Genomic DNA, 22,140 nt, shown 5'->3' on the forward strand with positions numbered 1-22,140 from the left:
TGATTGCGGCGGTTGTGACTACATAACACTGATCATGATATGGCTTGGTCAATGCTAGAAATCATTGTCTCAATCGGCAAAGACAAGCCTTAGGTATAAGCGATGTTCAACGCCTCCATCATGTCTCAATCAGCAATGGCAAGCGCACTCTGTTCGAGATGAACAATTGGATTGATGGGAGGTCCATAACTGACATTGCATTGTTGTTGTTTGGCTTCAAGGATAAAGCTGTCACACATTGTCGCTCATGCGTTGTATGAACCACAGTTTCTATTGTCAGGATAGGATAATTGAGGTCCAGCTTCAACAAGATGTCACAGATGAGTTCAAATGGAGGCAATTGTGGAATGAAAATCACTCTACCAAAATTATCCTATGAGATGTTGCACCAGGGCATCGCATTCTTCCATGGCACCAAGCTTTTATGGAGATCTTGGACACCACCGAAATCAAGTTCTTCCTATGGCTTGCCATTCATCATCGATTCTGGACAATAGATCATCAATGGTGGCATGGCCTCAAGACACATGACACATGCCTCTTCTGTGGCCAAGTGCCTGAAACAATTGCTCACATGTTCAAAACATGCACATATACTAGAGAGGTCAGGTGGAACATCTTTGAGTGGGTTCACTGCCCATACTCGTTTCAAGACATCGTCGAAGCACTATAAGATTGGGGTTTTTAGATTGGATAGCCCCCGCCCAAGGATCATAGAAGGGGGCTCGACGCCTTGTTCATCTAAACAATATGGAACATTTGGGAAGAACGCAATTGTCGGTGACATGGGAACCAGGGGTCCCCGAGTCCCGAGGCTAGGACCGTAGAATGGCACGTGGCGCCATCCCTCGGAGACCATCTCCCCGAGGACCGAGAAGAGCCAGTTCCGGGAGGGGTGCTCGGGGCCATGAACAGTGGTCCCTGAGTACCCAGAGTTCCCCGAGGACCCGAGAAGAGCCAGTTCCGGGAGGGGTGCTCGGGGCCATGAACAGTGGTCCCCGAGTACCCGGAGTTCCCCGAGGACCCGAGAAGAGCCAGTTTCGGGAGGGGTGCTCGGGGCCATGAACAGTGGTCCCCGAGTACTCGGAGTTCCCCGAGGACCTGAGAAGAGCCAGTTCCGGGAGGGGCGCTCGGGGCTATGAACAGTAGTCCCCGAGTACCTAGACTTCCCCGAGGACCTGAGAAGCCCCTTGCCGGTGGACCCCACAAGGGCTCAACGGTGAGGTGTCAATTGGTGAGAGGCCCAATGCTGCATTTAAGAGAGAGCATGGCCTGTCACTTCCAACCACTCCCCCCCACGCCTGTTGTACTGAGTAGGTCAGTCCCTGCCACCTCCTGGCAGGAATGCATGGGGACATTTAATGCGATAGGTCCCATCGTGTGTCACCCTATGGGGCCCATAAAAGAAACAGCTTGGAGATATCGTCACTGAGCTCGAGGCGTATCGCCTGCCCCCCTGCTGTGTCAGATCTGCTCTGACCGAGAGGGCATACGGGGCAGTTCGGCAGTTGCCTGGTGGCCCTCCTGCGTTTGCTAAAGTTGGCGTAATGAGCGACATGACCGACCGAAGGCGCATTTTCAACCCCCTGTAACATCAAACTGCACCCCCATGATGGTTGCTTTCTATTTATGACTCATGGGAACTCGTGCCCTCATTTCTGGGCACGCTAAGCCTCCCCCAACAGGATAAAAGGGGGGTGTGCACTCCGGAGAAGGATAGGTCTAACGAGTCTGAAGCTGGGCGAACTTTGAAGAGAAGCCAAGCTGAGCAGAGGTTCACCAAGCTCGAAGCAAGACCGAAGCTCTAGACTTAGACAAAAAATCTTGTAACACAAGAGATCCAGAGAAAGGCATTCCAAGAGCATTAATAGCATACATACAAGAGTAAGGTATTACGCTCCATGCGGCCCGAACCTGTCTAAAATCCCTTGAGCATTTACTCTCACTAGCCAACGATCATCCGTCCCGCCTAGATCTCACATATTCGCATTAAATCCACGTACGAGGTAGATCCAGAATTAGCCCCTCGGCCGAATCTCAAAGGGGGTCCATCAGGATCCCCGCTTGCGGTGTTCACCAACTGACAGCAATACCCGCGTTTTCAACAACCAGCCAAGCTTAGTGCAATACCTACTCACACGCATTAAGGATAAGGCTGAGCTATAGTGTATTGCAAGCACAAAGCACTTAGGTAGGCTCATTCGCGAGTACAATAGGGAGTCATTTTATGGGGTAGGTTATCCTCAGGTTGTAAGTACAATAGGCTATGAGTTAGGTAGAGTGTCCTAAAACTCCATGTTGTATCGTTCATCATGCAATCATTTATAGAAGTTGCTTTAACTTTATTCTCATATAATTTTGTGCACGGTGGCGGATCTAGAGCTATGCAGTAGGGGGGCTTCAGTGGGTAGGGACTTGAGCACCCCAGCTCTCGATGGATCCGATGCTAGATGTGCATCTCTCGGGCATATTCTATGAAAAAATAGGCACGATTACTAACCAATCATCTCATAATGCGCATCCACATGCTTTCCTCCTGATCATAATTGAAGCATGATGGAGCGGTAGCATCAAATTGAGCAATGTCATTAAACCTTTCCTCTTTCCTTTCAAACTTCGTTGTTCAAACCGAGCAGTTCATATCTCCGATTGTATTATGTGCATCTCCTTAGATCCTTTCCTAGGCAGTTGAGCTTGATATATAAGATTTTTAGAGGCTATGTAGTAGGCACGTTCTTGGACCATGATTCCATTACAGCCTCCTGGAAGCCATCCATAAGGACCCAGAAACTCTCAAAATGGAAATGGTGATGTTTTGCACCGTCTAGTTCCCCTTGCAGCAGTAGGGGGAAGTGGTCAAACATGAGCATAGGAATGGCATGCATGAAACATGTCGGGAAGAGGAGCTTCCAATCTAAAGTGTAGAAGACTCTATCAATGTATGAGTCGGGGTTCCCTAAATTTGCGCCTGTTGAGATGTATCTCCATGAGATTTAGATCATCAAATCCGGATTTGAAATCACTCATGAGTCTTCTATTGAGATTTGCATTGCTTTTGTCGTTGGCCTGGCAGATTAGATTAAAGTCACCAAGGATCTTTTTCTTGCGCTAGAGGTAGCAGGCCCTGGAGCTACTGTATGAAAGCTAGTTTGTCAACATCCCCCTGTGGCACGTAGACGCCCATAAGAGACCATGGAATACGATTAGCTTTCATGGTGATATTACCTGTGATGGTATTGTTTGTGGCTACGACAGGTGAAAGATAGAAGAAGTCATCCGAACATGCTAACAACACCCCACCGCAAGTTTGGTTTGCGGGAAGGAAAAAGAAGTTATCGTAGAATATTGGACCAGGGTCTGAGCTACAATGCTCTGATCAATGTGATCTAGTTTGGTCTCTTGGAGACAAACAATGGTGCTGTTTGAGGTGCAAACCAGTTCACGCACGACGTCGCAGCTAGTGATATCATTAAGGCCACACACGTTCCAACTGAGGACTATGCAGTTTCATTGCGCCATTAATCAGACAGAATAACCACCTTTGCATGACTGTCAGCAATCCAGAGGGGAGTAGAGTCTGGAGTAACTTGTAGTGCATGGTGAGCTTTCTTGAGGGCCAGAGGACGTGGAACATCAGATGTGACCACAAGAACAACATTACAAAAGTAGTTGAAAATGAAAGTAACAGTTTGCAAGACACCCACAAAAAGAGTTGGTACCACAAGCAAGCCAAACACCACAACCAACTTAGTAGACAGAAGGGTGGATCGGAGGATGAGTCCTCGGTGGCAACATAGTTCTTGATACATTGGAAACTGGTAGGCTCACAGCAGTAAGGTTTAAGTCATGGCTGCGTTGGCTCCCACTGCATCGACCTCGCCATCTCTTCCATTCATGCGATGCCAGAGTGAGACTGGGGACTTATCAAGCCCGTAGAGCATCGTAATTGCCTTGATGACGAGCTCTATTAGGGGTCCTTTGAAGAGGTCGAGGTAGAGGCTGATGGCGAGGTCATCCACATCGTTGGTGGAGTCAGCTATGCTGAAGCGCTTCATCAACAAATTTCAGGCCTTAACCATGGAATGAGCTTGGGGCTTGTGTGCCAGCCACACACTTCTGCGCACGCTAACACCCTTGTTGGCACTGCCATCATGGGTAGAAGGCCAACAACGCCTTGTCCTTAGAAGGATCGACAGAGAAGTCGGCGTGATGACATAATTGACGAAGGCAACTGTCGGTGTGGCTAGTGTCGCTGGGTCATGTGAGGTGGCACTCATGGCCAGTGTTAGGGACATGAGCATGTCCACAAACTATGAGACCTCGGGAGGTGGCGCTTGGTCGGGCACCAGGGCGGACTCGACCGCGGAGGCCTATAGCTCCACTGTAGGTGGCACATGTTTGACGTTGTCTCTTGCTGAGGACACATGCAGGCCCTGAAGAGCCTCCACTAGTAGGTCAGGTTGTGGACCACGACCAGACGATGGTGTTGATGTGCTAGGGATGACCTGCGGTGAGGGAGACATATATACAGATGTGGGAAAAAATTGCGTGATGCTGATGCCTGGGTCAACCTGCTACGTTGGCTCATCAGAGGGAGGTGGTGAAAAGAATCCGATACCGCCTAGAGTGGGGTGAATAGGCGTAACCTAAAATTTTTTACAAACTAAATGCAGTGGATCATCAATGTGTGAACAGTCCGCAGCTTTTTCCAAAAGCTCCATAGATTTATGGAGGTTCCACAGAAATCTACGGATACTCCGAAGTTTTTAGGGAAAAACAAACTAATGCCTATGCAACTCAACATTGATCAAATCTATGAATTATCCAGCACCTGTGGATGCATTCCAACCTATTTCACTAAGTACCTGCATCTCAAACCTCACAAGAAAGTATATTGGGTCAAAACCCTAAAATTCAACGGGTAGAAGAGTATGCAACAAATCACAAGAAGTTTACAAGGGAGACACGAGGATTTATTCACCGAAGTTCGGCCACTCCCCAAAGAAGTGCCTACGTCTCCGTTAAGGAGCCCACAAAAAGCCGAGTCTCTTTCAACCATTTCTTCACCTAAGTGACCATAAAGATCAAGTTAGGGTTACTTACTCAAATCGTATGGGTAATACAAATATCCCAGGGCTCATCACAAGATTGAGAGCTCGACGGATGACGCCTAGCCATCTAGATGGATGAACTATGAAGAGTAACAAACACAAAAACCACCGGCTTGATGAAGAAAATGAGTGCTCAAATGATGGATTTGAATATCACTAGCACTATCCCTTGCTCTCACTCAATCCCACTCCAAATTTCACCTTGAATCACAAAGGAGAGAGAGAGAGAGCTTTGAATGCTTGAGAACTGTTTTGTCTTAGGTTAGGTCATGATGAATGAGCTACACTCTTGGAGGAGAGAGGGTATGGGGTATAAATACTCCACACACAATAACTAACAATTACACCTGTTGAAATGTGGACACTCCGCAAAGGTGTGGACACTCTGCAAAAGTGCCAACCCTCCACACATCCCAGTTAACCCTAATTCTGCTCAAGTTCGGACTACCCGCAAAATGCGGACCCTTCGCACTTGCACATCTCTAAAAGGTTAGGGCTAATCTAGGTGCATGTGTTGTGGTTGATGTGTCTTTCATAGGTATGTTGGATCTTTTGAGCACCGCTTATACGCAAACAAGTAAATTTTGTATCCCCTTAATAGAACGACATCGTAAACTCAATTTCAAAAGACAAAATGAATTTAAATCTATAAGATCCTTGTGCCGCTTTCCTTTTTCCTTTCTGAGGGATCACCATGCGTCAAATTCTCACATGTTTGAATTAAACCTGTCCATACTTTATAAATTTCATTAATTCTTTAATTGTTTTGTCATTACCACCAAAATCCATCAAGGGGCCTAGAAGCACTTTCAATGACGTCGTAGCCACTTAGATATCAGCTTGAGCTAGGGCACTGGCAAGAGGACGGTGCGACCATACATCAGCGTGCAGCCCGTGCGTGAACATGATGGTCTCATGGCTGGATTCCTTCCCTAAATGGTGAGGGAAGAAGCCCCTCGGGCTGCGGTTGAGCTCACGGAAGGGAGACACTGGCCGACTCTGGGTGCTGTCACTGCGGTTGCGGGCATGACGGCTCCTGTGGCTAGAGTCGTAGCGGCCACCCCTGTCCTATGAGCATTCGCGGTCGCAGTCCCGATCATCACGGCTGGAATGACCATGTCAGGAGACATTGCGTCACAGGAAGTGCTGGAGCCTTAGAGTGGAGTGTGCCTCCCAGCCACCCCTGTCCTCGTTGTCGTCGTGGTCCTAGCAGCGCATGTCCAGTCGCTGGGCGTGCTCTCCATTGGGAGAGATCCAATGATTGTCGCCATCGACCACCGCATAACGCCAGTCAAGGCGTTAAGGCTAGCCCTAGAGAGTGCTACTTCTGTAATCCTCTACCACGTCAAGGTGCATAATGACCCAAAAGTGGAGGCTCCAGCTTGGGCACACCAACAGTGTGCCATACATGACGTAGAAGGTCATCGTCTCCGTGTGTGCGTCGCATAGTGTGAGACGGTCAATCGCGTGGATGAGGTTGGAGTTGTGTGCGCATGCTCTCACATTGAGGGACGCCTCCTCGACGTGCAAGGAGCAAAACTTACCAACGATCTTGTCTATCACTTCTTCAGTCAATGCATGGATGGGGACCCCCTCCAAGCCGAGAATGACGTGGAAGTCCATCAGTGTGTGGATGTCATGTGTGGTTAGGTGCCATGGCCGTAGATCCAACCATAGGCCACCCGTCCTGATCCCCTCTTGGACGACAGCCTGGTCACGGTGATGACGACAGATGAAGCACACAAGGAAGTCTTCCAAGTAATGGCGCATGATGGCGAGGTCCCTCGCAAGAATGCCGAACTCCTCACAAAGGGCGTCCTTCACTGTCACCATGGATAGCCAAGGGCGAGTTCCCCTCATATAAACGGTCACAACATTGTTGGTGAAGACGGGTAGGTGGTGCTCAAGCTGTTGCGAGTTGTTGATGACGATGAAGGCCTCCTTTGTATTTTGCACCGTGTAGCTTGGTCGCCTAGTCATGTTGTAGCTTTGGATTGGAGGTAACTGGGCCGTGGAGGCTAATGACAGTGGCTTGGCAGGCGTGCTTAGAGCTTAGGAGGCAGCGAGGCGAGGAATGCCAAAACGGCAGTGGCATCCTTGATGCCAATTCTTGTGGCAAAGGAAGCACTTGGTAGGCTCCCTGCACGCTGGTTTGAAGTGGGTAGATGATAGGCAATTGAAGCATTTGCCTTTCAATTTCTCAAGGAATTACAACTGTTGAGCTGAATTGAAGGCTGCCACTGCAGGGGTTGGTGCCGATCTTGAAGAGGCCCTTTGTTGCCTCCACCAATAGCGCAATTTGACTGATGTCCATGCTAGATATTCTCGTGGTAAGGGCGGATCTTGCTTGGCAGGTGAAGTGGAGGAAGGACTGTTCACAACAATAATGATTGACTTCAGGTCCTGAGCTATCTGATGCATAAGAGCTTTTGACGTAGGGTCGTTAGTACCAACACAGGAGAGCTTTCCAAGGGAGCTTCCTTTAATGCAAGGTTTAAGGCCATGACTTTCTCGGCTAGTGGTCGATGGCGTTGAAGAGAGATCTCCTGCATTGAATACGAAGCTCACCTTTCGAGATCCTGGCGGCAGACCACTAGGAGCTAGTAGATCCGAGCACACATGGCTATGGTGTGGACCCACCAGGAACAAAGAGGCGAAAGAACGGGGGGATTCTCCATGGGCAGAGGAGATCAGGAACGGGTTAGGCACACGGGTGCACTTAGGTACCAGCTGGTGGGAGGAGCTAGGGGGGTTGGGAGGTGGGAGGATGGGATGACCGAGGCAAAGGGGATTTTGGTGGTGGTTGGATAGGGCTACGATGGGGAAGCATCGACAGTGGGCGAGAGTTTAGGGATGAGAGACATAGTATATGTAGATCTTAAAGCTCAGAAGTATGAGCCTTACGGCAATTGAAAAATCCAAGATCAAACAAAGGTCTAGACTCCCTTGGATTCGGATGTGAGATGGAAACACAAATTTCTTCCAACTCAGAGCCGTGGCACGTTGACGGAGAAACTACATTCAAGTGCTCCAAACGGAGGTGGGTCGTATCCACATCAGCTCCGACAAGGCCCTAGCTCTCTTCTCCCATTTTAACACTCAATTTGACTCACTACCTCATAGGGAACATTCCCTCGACTGGGATTCTCTGGACATTCAGCCCAACGAATTGGGACACTTAGATAATCCCTTCATGGAGGAGGAAATCAAGAACACCACTTTCTCCATGCCCAAAGACAAGGTGCTAGGGCCGGACGGGTTCACAAACATTTTGTACCAGTCATGCTGGGACACCATAAAGCATGCCATCACCATGGCTTTCACATGTCTTTATAGACTCCGTCCATGTCATTTTAGAGATATTAGCCCACATGTCTTCCTGCCCAAGAAATTGGACATGCTCCGCGATGGTGATTACCGCCCGGTTAGTCTCATCCACAATGTTTCTAAAAAAAAAAAATACAAGCTTCTGGCCAACAGATTGACGCCACATCTAGATGACATCATCTCATCCTACCAAAGTGCATTTATCAAGAAACGTTATATCCAAGACAACTTCCTATACATCCAGAATGTCACATGCTGCCTCCATAGATCCAAAACACTTGCCCTTTTCCTAAAACTTGATATTGCAAAAGCCTTTGATTCTCTAAACTAGGGTTACCTCCGTGAGCTTCTACATCGTCTGGGGTTCGGCCCTCGATGGTGTGAGTGGATGTCCATCCTCTTTGGCACGACGACTTCCCACACACTGCTAAATGGAACGCCATGGGATCGGTTCATCCACGGATGGGGGTCCACCAAGGCGACCCACTATCCCTAATGATGTTCATAATGGCTATTGATCCTCTGCATCACATCATTGAGCAGACCACGGAGTAGGGCTTCCTTGCCACTATTAGGGGCCAACCAGTCAAGCTGCGAGTATCCCTTTATGACAATGACATGGCAATTTTCATTAATTCGGACCCAGCCGAATTACAAGCCATTCGCCACATTCTAGACTCCTTCGGCCTTACCACCGGCCTGGTGACAAATATGCACAAAAGTTTCATGCACCCCATCAGATGTAACCAGGTCAACATCGATGAGCTCATTCATCATTTTTTGAGCAAGATCAAACATTTCCCATGCTGTTACCTAGGCCTTCAGCTTCACACCTGTAGGCTCGCAAGGGCCCATGTGCATCCACTCATTGAGAAAATAGGGACCCGCTTGCCTGGATGGAAAGGGCATCTCATGTCCAAGGTCGGACGTCTGACACATGTAAATTCGATTCTCTCCTCCATACCGACATACCACCTCACAGTCTTTCCCCTGGCCTAGTGGACACAGAAAAGGCTAGACAAGATTCGGAAGTCCTTCCTTTGGAAAGGGGTAGACAATGCAAATGGTGGTCATTGCTTGGTTAATTGGAAACAAGTTTCCAGCCACGTAAACTAGGAGGTTTGGGAATACTAGACCTAGAGAAATTCAGTCGAGCCCTCCGTCTACGCTGGTTGTGGTATGATTGGATGAGCGACACAAAGCCGAGGGTCGGATCCGAGCTACCTTGTGACGTCATGAACCGAGCGCTTTTTGAAGCATCTACCACTATCACTATTGGGGATGGCCGGAAAGCTTGGTTCTAGCATGGTAGGTGGCTTAAAGGTGCGGCACCAAAACAAATAGCTCCCTCCCTTTTCACCCTTATTAGATGCAAAAATAATACAGTGCATACAGAATTGTCCACTAGGAGATGGATACGAACACTACGATACAAGATCACATCGTTGGTGCACATGGCGGAGTTTGTTGACTTATGGGCCCAAATCTAACAGCTGCACCTCTCCATGAAATCCTAGATTCCATCACATGGCTTTGGATCGCCAACGACACCTACACAGCAAAATCAGCCTATTTAGCCTAGCTTCGGGGTTCACTGTGCCTTTTAACTCCAATCTAATTTGAAAAGCGAAGACAGAGAACAAATGCAAATTCTTTGCCTGGACCTTGATTCAAAACAAGATATTAACAATAAACAACCTTGCCATCCGGGGATGGCCTAATCAGCCAATGTGCTCTTGTGCCATACTGAGCCAAAAACGACTATGCATATTTGTCTAAACGGTCCCTTCTTGAGCCTTGTCTGATTACAAGTTTTGCTCGCCTTTCACATTGACCTTCCACCACACATCGTAACTGAGAATTTTCCAACCTTAGTAGATTGGTGGCACGAGATTGCAAAGGACACACCAAAAGAATATCACCGTGATCTAAATAGCCTTCTCATTTATATCATATGAAACATTTGAAAGAAACCATCAACTTTTTCAGAACTCGACAAGACAGTCAGATGTGGTAGCAAATCTTATCATGCAGGACGTAAATAAAAGACGTAGGATGTTGTTCCTAGATGCCTAATGTGTCGCCCTAGTGGTGTATCTCTAGCATGTGATTTGTTCTGTTTTTTTACCATACCCTCTACTGTGTAGACAGTCAATATGGTCGTCATGTAAAAAAAACTTTGCTTCTTTTCCTTTTAATAGAAACGGCAAAGCTCTTGCCCTGTTCGAAGAAAAATAAAAAAACGAGCAGTTCCATTAAACTTGATAACCTACAAGGCTACGACTACAACTGACTAAATCCAGGATTGCTATACAAATCGAAGAATTTTTCCATAACGACAGATCAAACAATTCAATCGCGAGGATCAATTACGATGGTCGTGGCCGCGGCGAGGCAGGAGACGGAGATGACGTGTTGCGCAGCCGGCTTGGCGCCGGCCGGAAGCTCCATCTCCTCATCAGGACCCCGCGCGTGGCGCGCGACGGCTAGAGCGCCCGCCGCACCAGTTCCCGGTTCCCTTTCCCCGTGGGCACGCGCGCCACCGCCCTTCTCCCTCTGCTTCTCTGCCGCCTCGGCGCCGCCGCAGCCGCCTGTCGCACGCAAGCACCGCACCAGTTGCACTCCGCTCGCCCCGCGGGCAACGCAGCACCGGAACCCCAGCGACCGTTGCCGCCGCTTAATCCCGGACTCGAAGCCACGGGCCGTGGGCCTGGTGCGCCCGGCACCGGCCTGATGGGCCGCGGCAGGCTACCACGCGGCCCGTGGACGTGCTGCTCTGCTCCCGCCGTCGCCGTGCGAGAACTCATCGCGAGGCCGCTGCAAAGCTCGAAAAGCTCCCCCGCCGGCCGCCGCTGTGCTGCTCCCGTTCTCTCCCGCTCCTCTTCGCCGTCCTCGTCATCTTATATACGCCATGCGCGCGTTGAGCTGCACCCGAAGCCTCAGGGAAAGCTTTACAGCTCGCGCACGCGCGCCTCCATCGTGTTGGCCTGACCAGCTGACCAGTAGCGCTCCCGAGTTTTCGTGACCTTTTCTCGCGGCTTGGGTTCGGCGAATGGCTTGGTCCGCGTCGTGTCGCCATCGTACACGGGCCGCGCAAACGCGGTCAGAGGTGAGGTGGAGGCCCCGCGGGCAGGGTCTTCCAAAAAAACCTGGGAGCCGTGGCGTGTGAGTGCGTTCTGGCTGGCCGGCACGGCAGCAGTGCGGCACTGCCTGTCGCGTTGCTGGGGTGTGCAACCGATTCGGCGATTCGCTCGTGGGGAAGCGCGCAGGTCCAGGCTCCAGTCAGCTTGGTGCAACTAGGAGTAGTGTAGCAGGTCAGGTCAGCTATTCGCTTGTCTATTTACAGGTGCCTGGTGCCTGGTGCCTTGTCGGATTTGACCATTCCTTCGTGTCTTCGGCATCGTCATCGTGTCAGGAATTGACCAGTCCTCGCGTTTGGTCATGTACTGGGTGGGTGTATTGGACCTTGAAGTGTCCAAAACTCCAAACAAGCCTCTAATTAAAAATCAGATGCGGCCTGCTACCTCCGTTGTTTTTATTATGGCTAGTTGTTCCTCCGCACGATTTGATATCTAGAAATCATCAGGGTCGTGTCACCAAGCCGTGCCGTGTCGAGATATTTTGTCGCACGTACGCGTGACGTGCCACCGCAAGCCATATGCCCATATCCAAGCATATTTCCGAACAAGTTAGTGCGACTTCACAAGGTGGAAAAAGAAAAAGGGCCATGAAAACGAAATTACTGACCCTTCAAATCCTGTCCTCTCCATTCTCGCAGCGTTTCACGCTGAGATCCGTCCGTCATTTTCTAGACATCGAGCATGATCTGTGCAGCGCCCAGGTTCACACCTCCCGTCCATTCCCAGACCCAGATCGAGTGTGTAGATTCCGTGAAGGTGGAACTTTTCGTCGGCTCCAGCACCCGGTATGAACAGTGAAGGCTGTAGATTGCGCTGTCCCGAGAGGTCAGCGACAGAAGGGATGCAAAATCTGCGTCATGTGACAGGTGCCCGTCGGTATCGGTACGGTGCTGCCAGTTGCCGGATGCTTGCCCTGCCTGTTCTTCTCAGTTCTCACCAATCATCATGGAAGGGTCTCATCCAGTCCTCCATGCACCAGTCGCAGCGTGTACGTACCTGCCCTTCAATTATTACTAGTACTCCTCCATTTCGTTTGCGTTGCGTTGCACCAGTGTCATTGTCAACTCATACAGAACCGTGCTGCACCCCACAGGCGCTACACGCCCACACCACGCTGTGAAAGAAAACAGGAAAGAGAAAAAGAGAGACGAGCACCCGAAAAGGACCCCCCGGTCCATATCTACTCGGATCATGTTGACGTGGCTCCTGAGCAAGAACACGGCCAGCACCGGGGAAATGACCTTACAGGCAGCAGCAGATCATACAGTCCTGCGGAAGTAAAGAGGAATAATTTTGATTATGATGCTACTTATATTAATAAAACATAAGACTATCTCATCAATAATTATAAGCTAAGTAGCAAATAAAAAGAGCCATTTCTTAGTAGCGAAGAAAAAATTAATTGGCTCGACAAAGGGACTGCGGCACCATATGCGGAGGTTACCATGGTCCATTCTTGTGTGCCCATCCGTGTTCCTTCCTGTACATTGATCTTTCTTAACAGTTATCCTTAGTACGTGCACCAAACTATCTTGATTTGAGAGAAGAGCAAAAATAGACTAATTACAACTCCAACAGTCTAAGCCATCACTCCCTCTATCCACCAAAAATGACCAAATGGTTTGAAAAACCCTCTCCAATAGATACGCCATCGCACCCCCCATTTTGCATCGACCTCCATACCTCGGTCCTCGCACGCCACATGCAACAAGCGTTCTCTGGTATGCCACCGGCCAATGGATGCCATCCTCCCGCCATCTCCCTTCCCCTCTTCCTTCGGAACTGACCAGCGCCCCCAAGCTCGCTACCCTAACCGCACCCATGTGCTCAAGTGAGGCCTTCATACTGCTCAGACGTCCGCTGCTCTGCCCCCGCATTGCCATGGATTGCCGCCACCGCTCCTCTACCCCCTCCCCCGCTGCCATGGCCTGCTTGAGACCTGTCGGCTACCGTTGTTGTGTCCTGCTGTCGCCCGTAGCCCGCCCCACCACCCAAAACCCGCCCAGCTCCAGATCTAGGAGTGACCGCGCTGGGTACCTAGGTGTCTCCCTTGCTCTGGTCGTCGCGGACTATAGCTCTGGAGTTGAGGTAGAAGCAGGCAGTGGCCGATGGAAGGGGAGGACCGACGGTGCCGTGAAGGGAAGATGAGCAAGGCGTTAGAGGCGAGGGGTCATGGAGCGGACTACGGCTCTGAAGGTGAGGTAGGCGTTGGGATGAGGTAGGAAGGGGAGTTGGGGGTGCGGTTGGAGGCGCCGCGGCCTGCGAGCAATGGAGAAGGGGAGCATCAGTGCTGGTTCATTTGGAAAGGGATAAGGGTGGTATTGGAGGATTTAGAAAGGGAGATGGGGAGAGATGTGGCTTTGATTAAGAATATATAATTGTTAGCAATGGGGATTGGATGAGACAGGGATAATTATGAGATTATTTGGTATATATATGCATATATACTTGTTAGCAATGTTCTGAGAAATAAGATTGTAAACAAGCAAATTTACTTTGGTATATGCTTTGAGAAATAAGATTATATACAAACAAATTTACATTTTAGTATATTTCATATTTATAATCTATGCTTATTTATCCTTATATGGTTTTGTCAGAATTCAGAGACTTGTGCATTGTTTTTGCAATGGTCGTTGCTTAACATTAGTGCTTCAGGTCTTACAAGAATGTGTAGTACTATGTTTAGGTACTTATATATTTTTACAAATGTTGTCCTATATGTTCCCTATTCAGTTCATTAAGAATGTGATGTAATAAATATGCATACTTTCTCTCTAATGTTAAAGCAGGGTGCTTCAATGGCGAATGGATTTTATAGTAACTTGATGAGTGGTGGAATCGATGGCACAAGTTGGGAGGATAGTCGGAATTTTAGCCTAATTGGAGAGAAATTAAAGAACTATTGTCTCCTTGAGACCCACCAACAAGAGATCCAAAAATTTCAGCGAGCATGAAGACGACTTATTGGTACAAGCATGACTCCTCGGCACATTGGGTCTTGGTGACTTATGCTTATTGACCCTCTGACTTTGTGACTGGAAGAGTGGCTAGTAATGATACCTTATCCTGGTGGCTCATCCGGCTTGAAACCTTGCTTGGGTGGCTTAGTGCCTCAAGAGCCGCAACTGGAAGAGGCATGGCGAGCGGATGCATATCCTTAGTAGATCTCCAACATGTATTAAGGGTGGCATTCATTCCATCAATACCATAGGATAGAAATCTCTTGTACCAAGTTTGCTCTCTCTTCCTTATTTACGGTTTCGCATTTACATACTTGCAATTTACCTTCCTAGAGTATGTTGCAAACCTTTTGAACAGTAGAGTAGACACATTAGATAAATCTAGAGCACATTTAGATAGAAATTAATATAGTTTTATCTTGTGAATTTTTTAGAGCTGAATGGATTTAAGTGTCCTAATTTATTCTCTCGTCTTAGGACGACACCCATCCTTACAAGTAGTATTAGAGCATCGTTCTCTTGATAGGTTTAACCGACTAGAGTTGTGATGTTCGAGGTTGGGATGGATACCTATAGTGCTCTACATTTTGACGGCACCTACTTCTCTTGTTGGAAAATTCTAATATCTTGTTATTTGCAAGCTAGAGATTTAGATGTTTGGAGTCACCGAAGAATGGATGAGACCGCACGTCATAAACAAGGAGAGGTAATTAGATGTATTGATGAAGAGTACCATTTTATCATCTCTATGAACAAATGCTTTCAATAGAGTTTATTCTCTCACCAATGCACATGATATTTATACTAACCTTATTGAAATACATAAAGACACAAAAGATGTGCGTAATGAGAAATATCATGTGCTAGTCACTAAGCTCAATAACATCAAATAACTTTCCCATAAAAGTGTTAATGACATATACTCATGTTTGAATACTCTTGTCAATAAGATTAATGAGCTAGTTTTGACGCCAATTGAAAATAATCAAGTGGTCAGAATGATGCTTCAAGCTCTTTTTCCAAAGTAGAAGTTTATAGTCTTCATAATCTACAATAACAATGATATTAAGAAGACGACTGCAAGTCAAGTGCTTGACAAGATCACTGCTCATGAGATGACCATGAATATAGCGGTTGAAGCTTCTTCCTTATCCGACGTCAAGAACTTTACTCTCACAAGCAAGCAAGCTCTATGCCCATATATGAAGGTGAAAATGTGGAGGCAATAGCAAGAGTCAAGCTCAAGCGAAAATGATGGTGATCAAGATGAAGAGATCGATGAAGAATATGAGCAAAACACCTCAAGTGATGAAGAGATGAATTCCAAGGTTACTAAGCTCATCTCACAAGTGAAGAAGAACATCAAGAGGATTAACGTCAAGATTGATCATCCAATCTCTATGAAGAACTTGGTAAACACAATTGATCATATCAAGAAGAAAAGGAAGACCAAGAATAAGAGGGAGACAAGGTGAAGAGGCAAAGTATTCGCAATCATAAGAAGATGGATAAGTGAATATGATTCAAGCTCAAGTGATGATAGCTTCACTACCCGCTCTTTCAAAAGAAGCTCTTCCTCAAGATCGTCATCACGAAAGTCATCACGTAAGTCATCTCACAAATACCTTATGGCCAAAGGTATAAAAAGCGATATAAGTGATGATGGATCTGATGAGGATTAACTCTCTCAAGAAGAACTCCTTAATTTAATCAATGAGCAATAAAGGTCTTTAAAAAAACAAGCTAAAGAACTAAAGAAATTCAATGCTCTTAATGACATTCATGCTGCCTTTGTGTCTAATTATAAATAATTATTTAGCAAATTTTAATTGCTAAACAAGAAGCACGATGAGCTTAAGGAAAAATTTGTGGTCCATTTAAAGCAATCGACCTCTTTTTAATTTCAATCCTAAGGTAGATGCTTCCAACTCTTGTGATGACTTAATTGATATATCTAGATCATCCCTTTGCAATGAGATATGTATTAAGAATATTGTTGTAGAACCATCTAACAAACTCATTGTATAAGAGAATGATGAGCTCAGAAAAGAGGTGTAGAAACTCATGAAAGACTCGGCAAGATTAAATGGCAAAGAACATGTCCAACCTCCTCAAGATAACCATAAAAATATGGTGAACAAGCTTGCGAAGGAGTCCACCGTGACATGATTCAAGTGTCATAAAGAAGGTCACAAGTCTTTCCTATGCAAATAAGTCAAAGAAGTAGACCAAGGAGAGTAAGAAAATGATGAATCTCTCCAACAAGATCTCCAACTTCTACACCAATCTCAACTACAAGATCAAGACTAAGAGCAACCAGTACAAGCTCAAGAAGAAGGATAATGACAAAGTGGTTACACACATGGTTGGGAGAAAGGACCGGAGGTGGAACAAACTTATTTAGGTACCCAAGGAAGTCATCACTGACAAGAAAGATCCCAAATCAGTTTATGTTTCAAAGAAGACTTAAAGGCTCCGAGTTGTCATTGGGGATTTGGAGACTTGACTCACAAGATAAAGAGAAGTTCCAAGCAAAGAAGGCAAGTGTAAAAGATTGAGCGCATTGATGAAGATGTTGATCATCATATACACAAATCCTCATCCAAAGGTAAATGAGGTCATGGTACTAGATGCAAAATCTTTTCAATTGATGTATATCATTACCTATGTTTATTTCAATCTATTGCAATGCATAGTATAGGTTCATCTTATGATAGGTTGCTTCTTCTTATTTCTAACTAATGAGCAATCTACACGGTTTATTAGTGTTAGGCTCTTTTTACAGCACTAGTTTTACAAATGGTAGCTTTTTTATATCATGAAACAACCTATAGGGTTCCCTCATTGTTATCAATGACAAGTGCATCTCTCCCACATGTATTCAACACTTGTATGCACATATTTAGAGGAAGTATATTCTATGGGGTGTGATTTTAAGACTATTATGTGTTTCATGTTTTATCTTGTGTAATCTCATGAAGAAATCTATAAGTTCTCGGAGGTATGAAATGCTTCAATATTTTAATTGGTATTATTGTCAATTCATTTGATCATTTGTGCTACCTCCTTGCATAATATGGCTTAAACTCCCCATCTCTAAAATATTCTAGCTATGGATATATTGTTACGTATCTACAAGTGATTCATCATAAGTATATCTCATCATATGTATGCATACATATAAGAGGAATTCAGACTATATTATGTGATTTTCATGTATTGTGATCCATGTGTTTTCATTAGTATCCACATAACCAATAATATTGGATTCCTACAAGTGATGCCATCTTATTGGATCATGATTTATGATGGTCTCTTCCATGTGCTCTAACAATTTCTCTTGAGTACAACATGTGTTTATAGTTTTTTTTTTGGAGATTTTTGACAAATGAGGAGGATTTTGATGACCAAAGTAAGTGCAAGAAGCATGATAAGCAAGATGACATGTTTAGGAGAGAACAAGCAAGGAAGCAAGATGACTAGGTATGCCAAAGTCAACAAAGTGGAGAAGAAGAAGCTCTTGCATAGGTCGATAAAGAGAGATAGTGGCAATAGAGAAAGGGGAGCCAAGAGAAAAGGGGGACAAAGTGTAGGTAAGAACAATGACAAGTTTCCTTGCAATTGGTATATCTAGTTGTTCTTACCATGTATCCAAGCAAAGTGGTAAGACATTGTGCTTTTTACAAAATTGCTGTTATACTTGTACCATTTACATTTGGTATCATTTATTTGCCACTTGCTTTGGTTGTGTTATCATCATTTGGTGAGATTATAGCGAGCATGGCCTTCTTAAGGCATGTAATGTGATTTGGTGATTAATGACAATATAGTCAATGAGATCAACATATTTGTCAAGTATATGCTTAAGTAGGTCTCATTAATGCAATACATAAAGAAGTCACCAAAGCTGGGACAAAGATTGATTGATTTGGAGATGTTCCAGAAAAGTTGTACATGTCGGATGGTCCGGCGATCAGCAAGCTATACACGCCGGAGCTTTCTAACAGAGAAGGAGAAAGTTGAAGAACACAACAGATGGTCTGGTCATCAGAGGCTTGTACACGCCAAAGAATTCTAGAGGAAGAAGTTGAAGAAGCTACACACCGGATGGTCCGACGCTTTGAAGATGGTGTACGCCGGAGTGATTTGTCCAAAGGAGATGTCAATGGCTAGTTTGGCGTGGTTGTACATGTCCGATGGTCCGGCAATGAAGATTGGATATGCCAGAATATTTTTCACAGAGAGAAGTGACGACTGTGACGCAGGTTGGCTCGAGTATACACGCCGGATGGTCTGGCGATGGAGTTAAAGGCAACGCTAGAATATCCGCTGTTCAGAATGAATTTTAGTGGGGCTCCAACGGCTAGTTCGTGAAGGATGTACACGCCATATGGTCTGGTGAGTACAATCTATTTACACCAGATCATCCGGCGTATACAGAAAAATTAAGCCGTTTGGGCAACGACTAGTCTGTGGGATTGATGCTATAAATATCCCTTCACTAGGTCATTTGAAGGTGCTAGAGCCAAGAGAAGCTCACAACACTTGAGAAGACATCCAAGCCACCAAAGTGCTTAAAGTTATCATTCAAGGCAATTAAGCACAAGATTAGAGAGAGATTAGTGCTAATAGGCCTAAAAAGAGTTGTTGCTAGGTGTTACTACCTAAGAGTGGATCAAAGAGTGATCCTACCGTGTACCTAGAGATATACCGACATCTTAAGAGTCTTGGTGACTCACCGGCACCTTAGGCTTTGGTGGCTCATACTTGTTGACCCTCTGACTTGGTGTGGAGCGATGACAAGAAGCTTGTACGAGGACGTTGTCGGATGTAGAATGCAGTGAATGATCAGGAGGTTTTTAGACAGGTTCGGGCCGCACGGAGCATAACACCATATTCCTGTGTGTATGCTATAAATGCTCTGAGAATGTCTCTCTGAGATGTTGCTGGTTACAAGAATATTTGTCTAGCCTAGAGCTTCGGGCTCCTTGTTCTTCGGTGATCTCAGCTTCTGCGCTTGTACTGAGCTGCTGTCTTTTAATTCGGCTTATCTCTAACTTCGCCTTCTCTGTCCTCAACCTCCTTTCTCCGGGGAGCCCGCCCTGCCTTAAATACTCGCCGGGCGGTGGTAGCGTGCCCAGAAAGGGAGGGCGCGAGTTCCGAGGTGTCATAAATGGAAAGCAACCATCATGGGCTGCTGTGTGAAGTGACAGGGAGGGTTGAAAACGCGCCCCCGTCCGGTCTTGTTCTTCATCATGCAGTTCTGCAACGGGTGCCGCGGAGAGGGCCCACCGGGCAGCCACTGAACAGCCCGGCATGCCCGCTCGGTCTTGTGTACCTGACACAGCAGGGCGGCAGGCGGGGCGCCTTGGGCTTCGCGATGCTATCCCGAGGCGCGCCGGATGTCCTGCGATGGGACCCGTGCATTAAATGTCCCCACGCCTCCCTGCCAGACCGTGGCAGGGACTAACAACGAGCGTGGCAGGAGCAGTTGGAAGTAACATACCACGCGCCCTTTTAAATGCGGCATCGGGCCTTTCACTGGTTGACACCTCACCGCTGGACCTTTGTGGGCGCAACCGGTGAAAGACTTCTGAGGCCGTCGGGGAACCGAGTGCTCGGGGGTCACTGTTCGCAGCCCCGAGCACTCTCCCCCGGATATGCCCTTTCCTGATCCTCGGGGAACCAAGTGCTCGGAGGCCACTGTTCACGATCCCGAGCACTCTCTCCCGGAATTGGCTGTTCGGGTCCTCGGGGAACCAAGTGCTCGAGGGCCACTGTTCACGGCCCCGAGCACTCTCTCCCGGAACTGACTTCCCTTTGGTCCTCGGGGGACTCAGGTGCTCGGGGGCCACTGTTCAAGGCCCCGAGCACCCCCTTCCCAGTACTTGACTTTTCTGGTCGTCGGGGGACTTGAGTGCCCGGGGGCCACTGTTCACGGCCCCGAGCACTCTCTTTCCGGCACCTAGTCTTTTCGGGTCATCGGGGAACTCGGGTACTCGAGGACCACTGTTCATGGCCCCGAGGACCCTCTCCCGGGACTTAGTCTTCTCGTACCTCGCGAGATGATCCCCCGGGAGGGTGCCACGTGGCAAACTGCTGATCTGGCCTCGAGACTCGGGGACCCCTGGTTCTTGTGTCACCGACAGACGTGGAGACCCTTATATTGGTGACTCAAGCTCCGAAGTGAAGACGACGATAAGTAACCAGAAGAGAGGCTAGTGGTGAGAACTTGTTTTGGTGGCTTGGTGGCTCATCCGTCTTGAATCCTTGCCTGAGTGGCTTGGTGGCTCAAGAGGCGTGACGTAAGAGTCCTAGCAACCGAGAGCATATTCTTAATGGAGCTCCAACGTGGATTAGAGGTGATATTCATGCCATCGGTACCACAGGATAAAAATCTTTTGTGCCAAATTTGCTCTCTCTACTTATTTACATTTTCGTATTTACATACATGCAATTTACTTTTCTAGAGGAGGTTGCAAACCTTTTAAACGGTAGGGTACACGCTAGATAAACCTAGATCATATTTAGATATATATTAATATAAGTTTATCTAATGAAGTTTTTGGAGTCAAATAGTTTTGAGTATCTTAATTTAATTCTCTCCTTCTTAGGACGTCACCGATCCTTTACAAGGTAAATTTCCCACTTCCAATGCATACAATATATGCACCTTAGCACACCTGAAAACCTCTTGCCTCTCCCACTTCAAGTAACCTAGCATTATCAAAACTATTTGGAGATCTCAGGTACTCATCTCCAAATATTTCCACAACAGCTTGTACAAACCTTTTAAAACTCTCTGTAGCAGTACTTTCTTCATTTCGAATAAATTCATCTGTAGCATCCATTGGTACTTCATAAGTTAGCATGCGAAATGCAACATTAATCTTCTGCAAAGGAGGTAACTCAAGAACCGAGCGCTATTTCTTTTCTGCACGAAATCGCTGTCGTGCTCTACTACAAATTGCATTATATGAAGAAATAGAGAACAAGTCATTCTAAATATGCGCAATAATAATAATAAAATATGATGGGAGGATAAAAAATAAGGGCGGACGAAAATATATTCACTGATTACAAACCTACGTTGAAAGATAGTCGGGTCGTAGGTGGGAGCCTCTAAAAAATAGTCTTGGTATAGTCTCATATGTCCAGCTTCTCTACCACGATAAATTACTCGATGTCCTAGATCAGAACCATCATACCATCGAGCATTCAAGCGCTGATCTTCATTATGTACTTAGAATGATGTAGTAACAATGAGTTCATCGTCATCGGATGAGGTCGACGACAGCTCTATGAGAATCTACTTGACAATATTGCAACGCCTCATTACGATGTTGGAGAGAAGACAAAGATGTGGGAGAGAACACAGAGAGAGCTGCAAGAGGAGACACAACTCAAAAATAGCAAATGAACTTACATATATAGATTAAAAAAATAACCGTAGAAAAAATAGCGGTCGGAAAAATAACCGTTGAAAAATAGTCGTTGAAAAAATATCCATTGAAAATATAACCGTTAAAAAATATAGTTATTACAAATATATTATTAGTTATAAAATACTATTAACAATTAAGAGAGAATACAGATAGT

The sequence above is a fragment of the Phragmites australis genome, chromosome 14 (assembly GCF_958298935.1).
Source record: "Phragmites australis chromosome 14, lpPhrAust1.1, whole genome shotgun sequence".
NCBI lineage: Eukaryota > Viridiplantae > Streptophyta > Magnoliopsida > Poales > Poaceae > Phragmites > Phragmites australis.